The sequence below is a fragment of the Polistes fuscatus genome, unplaced genomic scaffold, assembly GCF_010416935.1.
Source record: "Polistes fuscatus isolate 324 unplaced genomic scaffold, CU_Pfus_HIC Scaffold2, whole genome shotgun sequence".
In the NCBI taxonomy this organism is placed as follows: Eukaryota; Metazoa; Arthropoda; class Insecta; order Hymenoptera; family Vespidae; genus Polistes; species Polistes fuscatus.
This window is the reverse complement of record NW_025113096.1, coordinates 14,140,254-14,153,226: the sequence shown is the minus strand read 5'-3', so window position 1 is coordinate 14,153,226 and position 12,973 is coordinate 14,140,254. Positions and strand designations below refer to the sequence as shown.

At 31.6% G+C, this 12,973-nt stretch overlaps 1 protein-coding gene and 1 non-coding gene across 3 annotated transcripts in view; one reads left to right on the top strand and one right to left on the bottom strand.

The window, feature by feature from the left end:
* LOC122516467 (mannosyl-oligosaccharide 1,2-alpha-mannosidase IA) overlaps window positions 1-12,973 on the top strand; it is a 308,019-nt gene that overhangs the window by 123,028 nt on the left and 172,018 nt on the right. The gene's annotated exons all lie outside the window — the stretch shown is intronic.
* On the bottom strand, window positions 5,237-5,310 carry Trnai-aau. Its single transcript has one exon. It is a non-coding gene; the product is annotated as a tRNA-Ile (tRNA).

Genomic DNA, 12,973 nt, shown 5'->3' with positions numbered 1-12,973 from the left:
ACAGATTTATCGTAGTAACAGAGAAGTAGAAGTAGTGGAAGAAGACATCTTTCTCCCCTCTCTTTACATACATGCACACACATACTAACCGCACATACACAGAAACGTTGATTAAATCTTTCCACGTTCGAGACGTGGCGGTCTAGAATCTCTGACAAAATTGAAGAAGAGAATTTTCTTTCTCTCTTTCTCTCTCGTTTACACACACACGCACACACACACATATACATTCAAAAGGTTTGGTAATCGCAGTGGAGATGGCTCGTAGTGAGAGAAAAAAAGAAAAAAAAATGAGGGAAAACTTTATCGATTTCGTTGAAAATCCTCTTTTGACCTTACGAAAGAGAGAAATAGATAGCATAAAATAAAAAAAAATAAAAGGTGAAAAAAGAAGAGAAAGAAAGAGGAGTAATAGAAGAGTAAGCGTTTGGTAGTTCGGACTAAAGGAGCGTAAGATAAAGGCTTGGCTACTTTCGAAATACGAGAATCGTTATCGAGTATCTAGATAACTTCCTCCTCAAATTGAATTAAATCCTCTTTCGAACCTCGAACGTTTCCTCTGAAGCCTCCACGTGCTATTGCCGCCTCCTCCTTCTCCTTCTCCTACTTTCTCCTTTCTACTGAACCAAACAAATTTCAACAATTTTCTTACTTTTCTCTTTTTCTTTCTCTTTTAAATGAACGAATTAACTAACATCTCATCTCAATCGAATTTCTTCTTCTTTTCATTTTTTTTTAAATCGTTTCGATCCCTTCGTTGATCTACTTAAGTTTTTTTGAATCGTAATTTTCTTCCTTTCTTTTTTATCCTGTTAAATTTTTTAAAACACGGCGCTCTTCCTGTAGCTGTTTTTTCTTTTTTTTTTTTTATACTATTGAAAGAACGAGCATTAAAGAGCATGTTTGTTTTGTTGTTGTTCATTTCTGTTTTATTTCTCTAGGGAAAATAAGAAATGAAAGAAGAGAGAGATAGAGACTACTAAATTGTAGATATTCGCTCCAGATGAACTCTTCTTTGAGTGCTAACAAAAATGTCATTTACCGCATCAACTTTAGCTTAAAACCTTGGGTCAGGTGATAAGAACAAGGAAGGTTTCCTCAATTTTTCCTGCATTGCGCTCTCAAGCTTTGGAACAATCATTATAATTTACAATTTTTATACGCTCTATATATACACAAATACAGAGAAAGAAAAAGCTTTGATTAAAATTGTTTTGTTATGTATGTGTATAGTACCCCTTTCTATAATGCTGACTGATGAAATTTTTATTCATTTTATACTTTAATACTTTAATACTACAAAATAATTAAATACTCTTAGTAATTATATACATATAATAATAAAATTTAATGTTTTTCAATAAATTACTCAAGATATTATTTTCTCCTTATTTCTATCTTTTCTTTAAAGTTATTTGCCGGTAGTATATATATAGTAATTGATAATTTATTTATTTGCATATTATTTAATATACAATCTTAATCTACATTGAAATTTATAGAAAATCAATGTCAAACAGAGATTATATTTTATATATAATTTTTTATAATTATTCGTGTATACCTATAACAATATTAAAGATTTTAAACAATAAAAAAGATTTTAAATTAGATTTGAAATATTTTTAAAATCCACAATAATCAGAATCTATTATACTTTAAAATTTTTATTTACTTTGATATATAAGTTACTTTGATTACTTTTGATAATACTTACTTTGATTGTAAGTTCGAAAAGATTATAAAAATGTAGAAATCAAGGACTAGACCATTAGTTTTTATTTAAAATCAATTCACATCGTTATTTTTTTATCAATAAACCTTACCTGAACGTTACTCGATTTTCCTTATCAGCTTTATTCATTTCATTTTAATGTTTTTTTTTCTTATCTCTCGAAGAATAGGGTAGATTAGCACCAAGAAATATAACAGTCGTCCACAGACTAAAAGAAATTTTTCTACTCCTACTTCTTATTCGTTTTTTATTTATTTTAGTTGTTCCTTTCACGACGAAGGCAACGATAAACGAGTTTAAATGTCGTGAGTACGTAGTTTAATCGAAAAAAAAAGAAAATAGGTGGTATCGCAGTTTCAGGTACTTTTGTTTTCTCGAATATCACTGGTGAACATAGCCGTTCCCTTTGGAATTAGTACTAACGGTATTCACGTGCCGTTCGAAATGAGAGAAAATACCGTGAATGGCTCGCTACCACTGTTTTACTATCGCGAATCACGCAAACTAACTTCAAACTATCTGTACGTAAATCGCTGATAGATCTTACTCGTAATACTACCCCATTGAATTGTCTTTTTCGTTTCTAATCATTCAATAAAACTTTGCAACAAATTTTGCATTTATTTGTTACTTTTTTTATTTTGTTTGTCTTCTTTTAAAACAATAATAAATATAATTCAAACATATATATTTTTACCCAGTACGTTTCTATAATTTTCACTTTCCAATTAAAAAAAAATAAAAAAAAAACACCCCCACGTTGAAATCCTTTTGAAGAGATTTAAATCCTCGACAAATTTATCGTATTTTTTTACAAGCAGGTGTTGGTACCAATCGATAAGGATTTCTTTACCTCGTACTACAGGTTACAGTAAAAGAAAGAAAGAAAGAAAGTAAACCATAAAGAAAAAGAAAGCACAAGAAACAAAAAAATATCTGCATATAGGAAATCTTTACTCTTCAGCATCATCTTTGAATCTCCTGTATCCCGACGAAGAAGACTATACCACCGGAAGCAAGTTACGAACCTTAAGGTGCTTTCTCACAATGTTTTACGAGCGGTCGTATGTCATCTCGCTACCGTCATGGTGCTTTCAACCCAAAACGGAAACCGCGATGTAAAGACTTCTCTTTCTCTCTCTCTCTCTTTCACGATCGTGTTTCGAGAAGGTATCCTCACCTTACCCTTAACCAAAGAGCAATATGTCAGGGAAGTAAAGTGTCCCACGTGGAAATTCAAGTCGATAGTGTGTGCATTATCGGTTAACGCTTAGATCCCATTTCCCATCTTCTCCTAGCAAACGATACACTTCATTTTGAATCGGCTGAGGGATAAGGGAAAGAGATAACGCGATAGATGGGCTGGTTGGGTAAGTGGTAAAGGGCTAAAGGGAAGAAGAAGAAGAAGAAGAAGAGAAGGAGGAGGAGGAGGAAGAGAAGGAGGTAGCTTTTCCAAGATGGCGAGAAATCAAGGAACAATGTAAAACACAGCTGTTCCTAACGACGCCTCTAATGACAACGCGTTGTACGGTTAGAAACACCAAGAGCTACAAGCTTCGGCACCATAAGTAGCAACAATGATGGATTCTGACAGAAAGATCGAAAGCAGGTGTGACTAAAGTGCTCTTTCCAAAGTGATATCGACTCTTCTTAAAAGCTGCAGGTCGATATACATTTATTTTCAAGGTAAAACATTCAACAAACATTCTCATATTTCATCCGAGAAATTTTAACTCTGATAACGTTAAATGATTTTTCTTTTTTGTTTTTTTTTTGTTTTTTTTTTTTTTTTCAATATATACTATAATTTTGATGGCATTTCTAAGGAAGATACTTTGTGGCAGACATTATAGTCGTCATACTGAATGCTCTTATGTTAGATTCCTCGAAGGTATCTATGAATGCAATTGGAAAGTCGATTATCCAAAGATTACTGCAATTGTAAGAGCAAGTTTCTCTCCTTCTCTTCTTCTCTCTCTCTCTCTCTCTCTCTCTCTCTTTCTTTTTCTTTCATAGAACATTTCCGAGTGCATTGATATTCAACTTGATGCACGCTACGGTAATTTCTCGTGACCCGAGTATTCGATCGATTTTCTATCTCTGTCTTTTATAAGAATAACATTAAGAGTAACATTAAGAGTAATATTCTTCTCGAAATATAGCTATTCTTTCGGTACATCTTGATCGTGAATACATCTTCTCTTTTTTTTTCTTTCCTCTTTCTTTAAATCTCTTAATTTATTACTCTCGATCTTTCAAAGTGAAGATTGAAAAGAGATTGTTATTTTGTGATCACCCAGTACATTCGGAAACAAATTATGCCTCTCTTTCTCTCTCTCTTTCTCTTTATTCTTACGGTCTTTACTTCCAAGTACCGATACGATCAGCACGAAGAGGAAGATGCGTCGGCTCCATGCCAAAAGAATGAGAATTTTAATCCTTGTACAAACGTGTTTCAACTTAAAATATTTGTATAGTTCTCTCTCTGTTAATTTATATTATTATAATTATTAAGAATAACATGAGAATATTTTTGAAGTTATTAAAAATGACATGATAATTTATATTAATTGCACAAAATGTTAATATTTATTTTTGCCCGTCCATGAAACGTTCACTGATAAAAAATAATGATAAAGATATCTCAGCAACAACAAAATTAAATGAATAAATTAAAAAGAAAGAAAAAAGATAAACGAAATAAGTCTGAGAATGTCCGATCTTTAGTTCGTGCTCGTTAAAAGTACATTAGCGTTGGCTATATTTTAATGGAATTTCAACGGGAATGGTAGATCCTATTTACACAAAATGTATTGCTAGATAAAATATCAGCTATTCGATTTACGAAGGACACTGGAATTCGCGTGTGTGTGTGTGTGTGATCGATCTTTCCTGATTATAATCAATCTCCCGTAATGAATCTCTCTTTCTCTCTCTCTTTGTCCAGCGTACATTCGTATTTTAACGTATTCGATAAAATATACGCGTGATAAAGTTTTAAAGGTTTCTACTCGCATCGGAGTTTCACCTCTATAGAGATTTAATTGATTCATCGCGAGTAAATTAGGCCAAGCACGTTTCTGCTTTCGTGTTTTAAAGCCATTTTCAAAGGACCAATTTCATCTAATTACGCCTAGAAATGCATACTTCTGTTTGAAGTAAAATAATATCATATGAGAATATGATATAAATTTTTACGATTTATTTACTATTAATAATACCAAAATAAAATATTAATAAAATAAAAATAATACAAAAGTAACAATAACCAGAGCTATTCGTATATATGAGAATAGAATGAAATGGCTTATTTTTGTTTGAACGAGAATCACCCATCCGTTCTACTAACCGTGCCCACGTTACTTGATATTAGTGATCTGATGGGAACTGTAATTTATTTAATGGGGTTATACCATTTACAAAAATTGTAAATTTCGATCAATATTATCTGTATATTTTATATTTTGTATAGATGTTGAAAAAAAAAAGAAAAAAAAAAATTGGCCCATGGGGGGATCGAACCCACGACCTTCGCGTTATTAGCACGACGCTCTAACCAACTGAGCTAATGGGCCGATCTATCCAATCGTGCACGATAATACGAAGACAAAAAGAAAAGAAAAAAGAATACATATATTTGAACTATTATTATTATATATTTTTATATACGACGATAAAAAAGAAAAAATATTTAATTTAAAAAGAAAAAATAGAAAAGGATCGATGACGCGAAACTATTCCTATACGTGACAATGAGCAAAAAGAAAAACAATAAATAACGTTAAATTCAAAAATTAAAAATATAAAGTGAAACTGAAGACGCCTTGTTATTCCCATAGATATACGAAAGTTAAAAGAAAAGAACAAAAAAAATGAGATTTAATCAGAAAAAATAGACAACAAACAATGGCGCTCGTATTATTCTTAGGTATGATAATGGTTATAGGTATGCATATAGAACGTAAATCGTATACGGTTATTCAAAATTATCGAAGCGATCATCCGTCCGATTTAAGGGTGTACTTTTCCTTGTGCACGTACGTCGATCATCGGCTTTGATGGTCGCGATCATTTTCACACGAACCTACCGAAGATCACTGACATTAGCGAGTGGTGGTGAATCAGTGCGATAAAGCGTTCGCACGTGTTCCGCTCGATTTAGTCTAACTCTGCGTTATCAAGCTTTGATGTCCGGCGTTTAGATTCTCTCTCTCTCTCTCTCTCTCTCTCTCTCTTTCTCATTCTCTCATTCTATCTTTTTCTCTCTCTCTTTCTCTCTTTCTGTTTCAAGCAAAATGCTCCCACGATCGTTGTCTGTTCAAGATGACGAGCGTTTCGAATCATTGATACGTTCATGACCATAAAGAAAATAATCCTAATCGACTGTTACTCGAGATTTTCTATCCTTTTTCATTCGACAAAAGAACAAGAAAAAGGAAAAGAAATAGAAAAAGGAAAAGAAATAAGAAGAAAAGAATAAAACACGCTTTTTTTCTCGGTATTAATTTGTCGAAATAATTTTTCATCAGAATGAGAATACACCATATATTATAATATATAATATTATTTGACTTCGCACAGAGAACTAATTAGACTTTTGTTCGGATTACTTCAAAGTGTCAGTGAAATGAGGGTGGCAGTAGAAGGTTGGAGTTGGAGGAAGAGGAGGAGGAGAAGGAGTAGGTGTAGGAGTAGAAGGGGGAAGAGAAGGAGGAAGAGGAGGAGGAAGAGGAGGAGGAGGAGGAGGAGGGGGGCGGAAGAGGGTTAATGGTAGGAGGTTAGAAGGATGTAGTACTCATCAACGAACGAAAGGGCTGCACAAAAAAGAAAAGAAAAGAAAAATTGTAGAAAGTAATGAGAGAGGACACGACAGGAGGGAAGTTATTCGACTTTCAAAGCGAGTAATCCTCGTCGGAGGACAAGTTCGTTTCGTATCGCTACGGGAACTCGTAACTTTGTCCGGTCACCGTGGATCGCCTCGAGAGCTGGATTAAACTTGAGTTTAGATATGAATTATGTTACGCGCCGCGTTTTCCGCGCACGAGGAACAATGAGTTGGTAAAAGTAATGAAACACCGTCGCCGTGCCGTGTCCTGCGAGCTTTCCAGCTTCCGTGTCTGAGCCAGCGTAACGATTTTTTCTTTTTCTTTTTTTTCGTTTTTTTATATTAAAAAAAAAACAATCCCTTTTTTCTTCCGAGAAAGAGTAAGAGAAAAACAAAGACTTTCTTCCTTGTCTTTCTTTTTTTTTGCTTTATTTTTTATTTTTTTGTTTGCTTTTTTGGGAAGGTCTTTTTTTCTACGCGACGAGAGAGAGATGAAAAAAGAAAAGTACGTGGATTTCTTCTACATTTTCGCGAGTTACCGGAAGGAAGAGAGCGACACTCCGTGAAACCACTCGACGACTAAGATAAATTATAGACTTGGCCCTTTCGCGAAATGATTTTTATCTCTTTTATCTCCCCTTGAAATGTCCTTTATCGTTTAATTCCATATTTAGTTGATTTTAATTAAACGTTAATACCAATGTCACGTTGATGAATTTTAGATATTAAAAATCATATACAAAATATCTTATATTATACTATTATCTTTTGTATTTGAAGAGATTGGATTATTATTATGAAAGTTAATTCGTTTATAAGATAGAATCATGATATCAATTATATATGATTTTGTTTTTCTTTTTTTTTTTTTATAACTGTACCACAATATCGATTCCATCGATTGTAACAATATGAATTTTTTTAAGTTTTGTTTTTGTCAAACTGAAACTATCTCTCTCTCTCTTTCTCTTTCGAAAATTTTTTAAGAACGAGTCTACCTTTCTGGATTATGATTCTCCACTCGCTGATGCGATCACTATAATTACGTGACGTCGCGGTCGCTATTAATGGCTATCTTATTGCAGCATCTAATTGCACCTGCTGACCGCTCAAAGCATTTTTCGTGGTCCTTCTCCAAGAAAAGGCCGCAGGATCTTCTTCACCATTCGCACTTAAAATCTTGTACAGTGAACTTTAAATGATTATGTCTGACAGGGATGTAACATTTATACGCATCAATTTTTTTTCATATCTTACCCTTACAAGCTTTGATTGTAATTAATGTTATACTAAGTCGGATTAATTAAATTCAATGAACAAATAAAAAAGAAATTTAAAAAAATGATAATTATACGTTGAATTTAGATCTCGCGAAATTTGAAATCATGGATTCGTTAACGTAATCTTTTTTTATACTCGTTTCCTCTCTTTCTATCTTCTCACTTTTCATGAATATTTCTCCTCTTATTTCTAAACGTTTTGATAGCACAAGATCGATATGCAACTCTGCCATGGAAGAACTTCGTGTTTGCGAAACCTCGTCCTCCGAGTAACGAAATTACATGCTTCGGCGGTATAGGTCGTTTGTTCGAGCTCGCTACGATCACTTCTTAAATGTAATACGTGATCTTCGTCAGTTCAATAACTAATCTTTCTTTTTTCTGCGATATAGTATCTTTATTCAACAATGAACAATGATATTACTTTAGAAATAAATTTTCCTTTTTTTTTTAATTATAATTAACAATAAACACAAACTAACAATAATCAATGATACTATGACTATAAAATATATGATAATAAAATAAACGATAAAAGATTAGAACGAAAAATCAAATATTTTTTATGATCGCTGAGTATACATAATCTTCATTACAAATAAAATAACATAAAATAATTATTAATTAAAATCGAAGCTTAGGCAAAAAGTCAAACTCTTAGAACCAACGCGCGACTAAAGTGAAACTTCTTATGTATCTTATGTTAGTAATTTTATTGAATTATTAGATTATTAATTAATGTTTTTTTCACATTTACACTGTACTTTAAAACTAAAATTATTAAAAGTATCTCTACACATACACATATCATATGCTTAAAATATTTATTTCATATATACATACATTTCATTTTTTAACGAATTGTTGGATAAATGTGAAAATGTTTCATTTGATTATTTAAAAAAAAAAAGAATCAACATGTCAGATGTATCAAATGAAAGTGAATAATAATTAAATATATAAATAAATTTAGATAAAATTTAGCATAGCCATTAGCTCGAAAATACTTACGTTACAATATTAATAACAATAAAATGAATGAAATCGCAAATAATTTCGATTACCCTGGTCTCACCGTGAAAAGGTTTCTGTTTTTGGAGGTTAGGTTTTCATTTCTACATTTATTTTTTTAATAAATTCATTTTATTAATAATTTAATTAGGAAAAAATGTAAAAAATTCAATTCTAAAAACGAGTTACAAATTTTTATCTCCAACTTATTATTAAATCATTCTTATTAATGACATTGTTGTACTTTTCGTATCGTGGTTTAAATTTGTTGTGCCCGTTGCGTTGCTGTCTCGTATTTCTCCTATCGTTTCCCCACAAGTCTTGCCCGATCGATATTTTCCCGTTTCTCCTCCTTACAGAAATAACACATTTTTATCAAAAATCTTTCATTTTTTGTGTCGCTTGAAAATTGTTGGTACCCTACCAAAATAAGTTTCATTTCGATAATATCAAACGATATATAAATGTTACATATATGGATAATATATGAATGGTCGTACCAGTTAGAAAATGTGTCTCGAACAAGTAAACCGGCATATATCCGAGACCATAGCAATGATCGTCTTTTGTGGTATATACCAGCGGAAATAATGGCGATATCGTTGGAAACGCAAGCAGCAAATCCGTTCAGTCGTACGCCGAAAAAGGGATTAGAGCTTATATCTGAGCATCATTGCCACCGAGTATCAAACTTTTTTCTACCTAATCGGATTAAAAGCCGAGAGGGAAAGGATGAATGAAATATAAATATATCCTTTTGCTCTTTTCCTCTCTTCCCTTTCTCTTCCTCTTCTATACTTTCCTTGCGATATAGTTGGAAACCGAATGTATATCCGGCTTCAATCGGTCGTGGAATGCATGCTTCGCAATCCGAGATGCGATCGAACAAAACGACGATATTAATATTTTAGTCTCTTCCTCTCTCTCACGTATATTTTCATTTATTTGAAATTTTAGGATTTAATACAAAGTGTTCTAAAAACAATGAACATTGTATCATCTATTTTTTGCAACAAAATTTTGAAAATAATTTAATGATTTGTGAAACGCGTTTAAATACCCCTATAAATATAATAACATGAAAATTAAAATTTAGTTCATATTTATTTACTACGTTTAAGCACAATTGTAAGAAACAATCAGATTTTATTTCAGCATTCGTAAGAAAAACCGTGCATATTTTTACATACCTTAGTTTTGTTTTAAATTACAATATGAAAATACATAAATGGATTCTTAATATGTTTTTCTTTCAATATTATAATAAATGTATATATTATACTATTATCCTATAAATGATTTATCTTTCGTCTTTTTTCTCCCGCACAAACGGATATTTCGTCACTCGAACAAAAACTCGAAGAATCTTGGACGCCATTTTCGAAGAATTCTATGAATTTCGACTTTATTGGCCTTTCCTATTGTCATCGGTGAAAGGAGGAATAGAGTATCTTACACGGATACATACAGACGACCTAAATCGAAAAAATATTCTACTGTTCGTGATCCGTTCACCAATAGACTTACGGCGTCATTTTTTTTTATTCTATTCTCCATAAGAATTCCTTTCTTTTATTTCTTCTTTATTATTCTACTCCTCCTTTTTCTCTCTATCAGAACATCCTTTTGAATTTGAAAATTTTTCTTATAACTTGTTTCTTTATTTTTCTTCTTTGTTTCAAAAACTATTAGATGCAAAAATTAATTTGGTGCTTTGATATTATTTAAATTCATTGCATATTTTTTTTTCGCCAAGAAATACTATGTTTCTTTTCTAATATAAAATTTTTTCGTTGATTTATCTCGAAATATCTCGGAACTTTATGATTTCATAAAATTCCTAGTTTACTCTTCCTGTATCCTACTCTTTTTATACTATAACCAAGAGACCTTTTCTAGAAACGTTGTGCAAAGATCAGTGCAGCATGGAGCCGACGACTTGCTTATTGGGAAAGCTCGAACTTCTTCTATTGGGGTATCTCGATTGGAAATGAAATGGAAGATATCGGAATCCTCAAAACTCGCTAGCCCTCTTCTAGGTAGGTTGGTAGGTAGATAAGTAAGTACTAGGTATGTAAGAAGAAGGTAGATATTATATATAAAAGAGAAAATGCAAGTCGGGGAAACGTATTATTTTCGTATCGTCCCTTCGCCACTCTCCAATTCACCATGAACTTCTATCGAGCTATTCGACCTTCCTCTTTATCCCTTCATATCAAATCGACCCTTCTTAAATCCGCCATCAAGGGGAAATGATATTTTCTTAGCCTTCTGCCTTAGAAATACTTGATTTCGATGAAACTCTCATCTGTGTTCAATCATCGTTACTGTTATCGGTATTCTCGATCTGATTAAACCTAAAGAATGTGGTCTCAGAATGCTAATTTATGTAACAGTAAGTATCAAATTAGTTATTTAGTTCTAATTGTTTTCTTCTATATCAAATATATTTAAAATATTATGATTCGCAATTGCGAATTATATTGAAATTTATTACTTATTTAAATAATATGTTTATTATGATTCAAATAATGAAAATCGGTTATTAAATTGTTCTTTTTTTCTTTTTTTCTTACGTCTAACAAATACAAGAAAAAACAAAATATAATTCAGGTCAAGTAGATGTATTATTTTTTAATTAAAAATAAAAATAACTTATTAATTTTTTAATCTATCTTTTTCTTTCAAATGGAAGAGATGAAAAGATCGTATTTGTTAGTTACATATTCATTAAATCGTGAAAGGATTGCAATATCCTTTAGAAGTCGATTTCTATTCTATGCTAGAAATCTTGGAATTCTCATTTTGTGCCTACTCAATCGTAAAACACGGAGAATGAGAAGAAAAAGCTTAGACAGAGAGAGAAAGAGAAGAAGAAGAAGAAGATCCGAAAGGAACGTATTTCACTGGTGCTAATTTTGGTGCTCGCGTAAACCAGAGACTCGTTGTCCCTCTTCAACAAGAACAGCATTTGATCCTCGAAGCTGAACGACCTTAGAAAGTAACGAGTCCAATCGAGACGTTTAATTCCGTATCCTCGTAGAATCGTGAATTTAAGAACGTGAATCGACTCCCCGAGGCTATCGTCCTATAATCGATTTCTTTCCTCGTAAAAGATTGGAAAGCCTTAATTGGAGTCGATCCACGGAACAGCACGTGTTTCTTCTAATAGCAACGAACGAATATATTTTGGATATTAAAAAATTCATATTTTTTTCTTTTTTTTTTAATTATTTTTTGACGAATTTTCATTAATGACAGAAAAATATCTGTGATACGTATAAACGTTAATCTTCCATCGGTACCGTGGGTCTTGCCGTGATTGAATAATTATTTTTATTTTTAAATTAAATTTATAAATAACAAAATAAACTATTAGATAATATTATAGAAATTTCAAAGAGTACTAATAAATATTTTTAAAGTTTTTAATTAACAATAACATTGGAAAAATCCAACTTCGTAGCATTAGTAAAATATATCATGACGACGAAAGGTTAAATTCTAATATCAATCTAAAAATGTTTTCAATTGTATTTCATATATTATTACGGGCGGGTTTAAGTTATCTTAGGTTATAGAACGCAAAGGCCGTTTCCAGGTGCCTGGAATTTGTTAATAATTTTTGACATTGGTCTTGGACGAGAGGTCGTTAAGTGAATTACGTGCTTTGCGAACGCATATTCAAAGAGAGAATATTAATTATATACGAAATCTAGAGTTTACTTATTCGTTTAATATTCCATTATTATATCGTAAATAAATTTCTTGTTGTTTTACGTTAATATCTGCGGTGGTATTAAAATATATTTATATTAAATTCAGCCGAAAAATCACTAGACCATTTAGAAATAAAATAACTCTTTAACGTATTCAAAACATTCACGTTTATTCTTTTATATAGAATAAACATACTTCTCTCTCTTGGCAAGAAGTTATTGGAAAATAATTTTTCATTACTTTTCATAGATTTTATCCTTTTAATGGTCGGTATTATTTTGTTTTAGACAGTGAAAAAATTAATTGAAAAAATGTGATTATATTTTAAACATGGAGTAAGAACTTCAGGGCCGTAACTATATTTTTTAAATATTTATTTTAAAGAAATTTTTAAAAAACAAT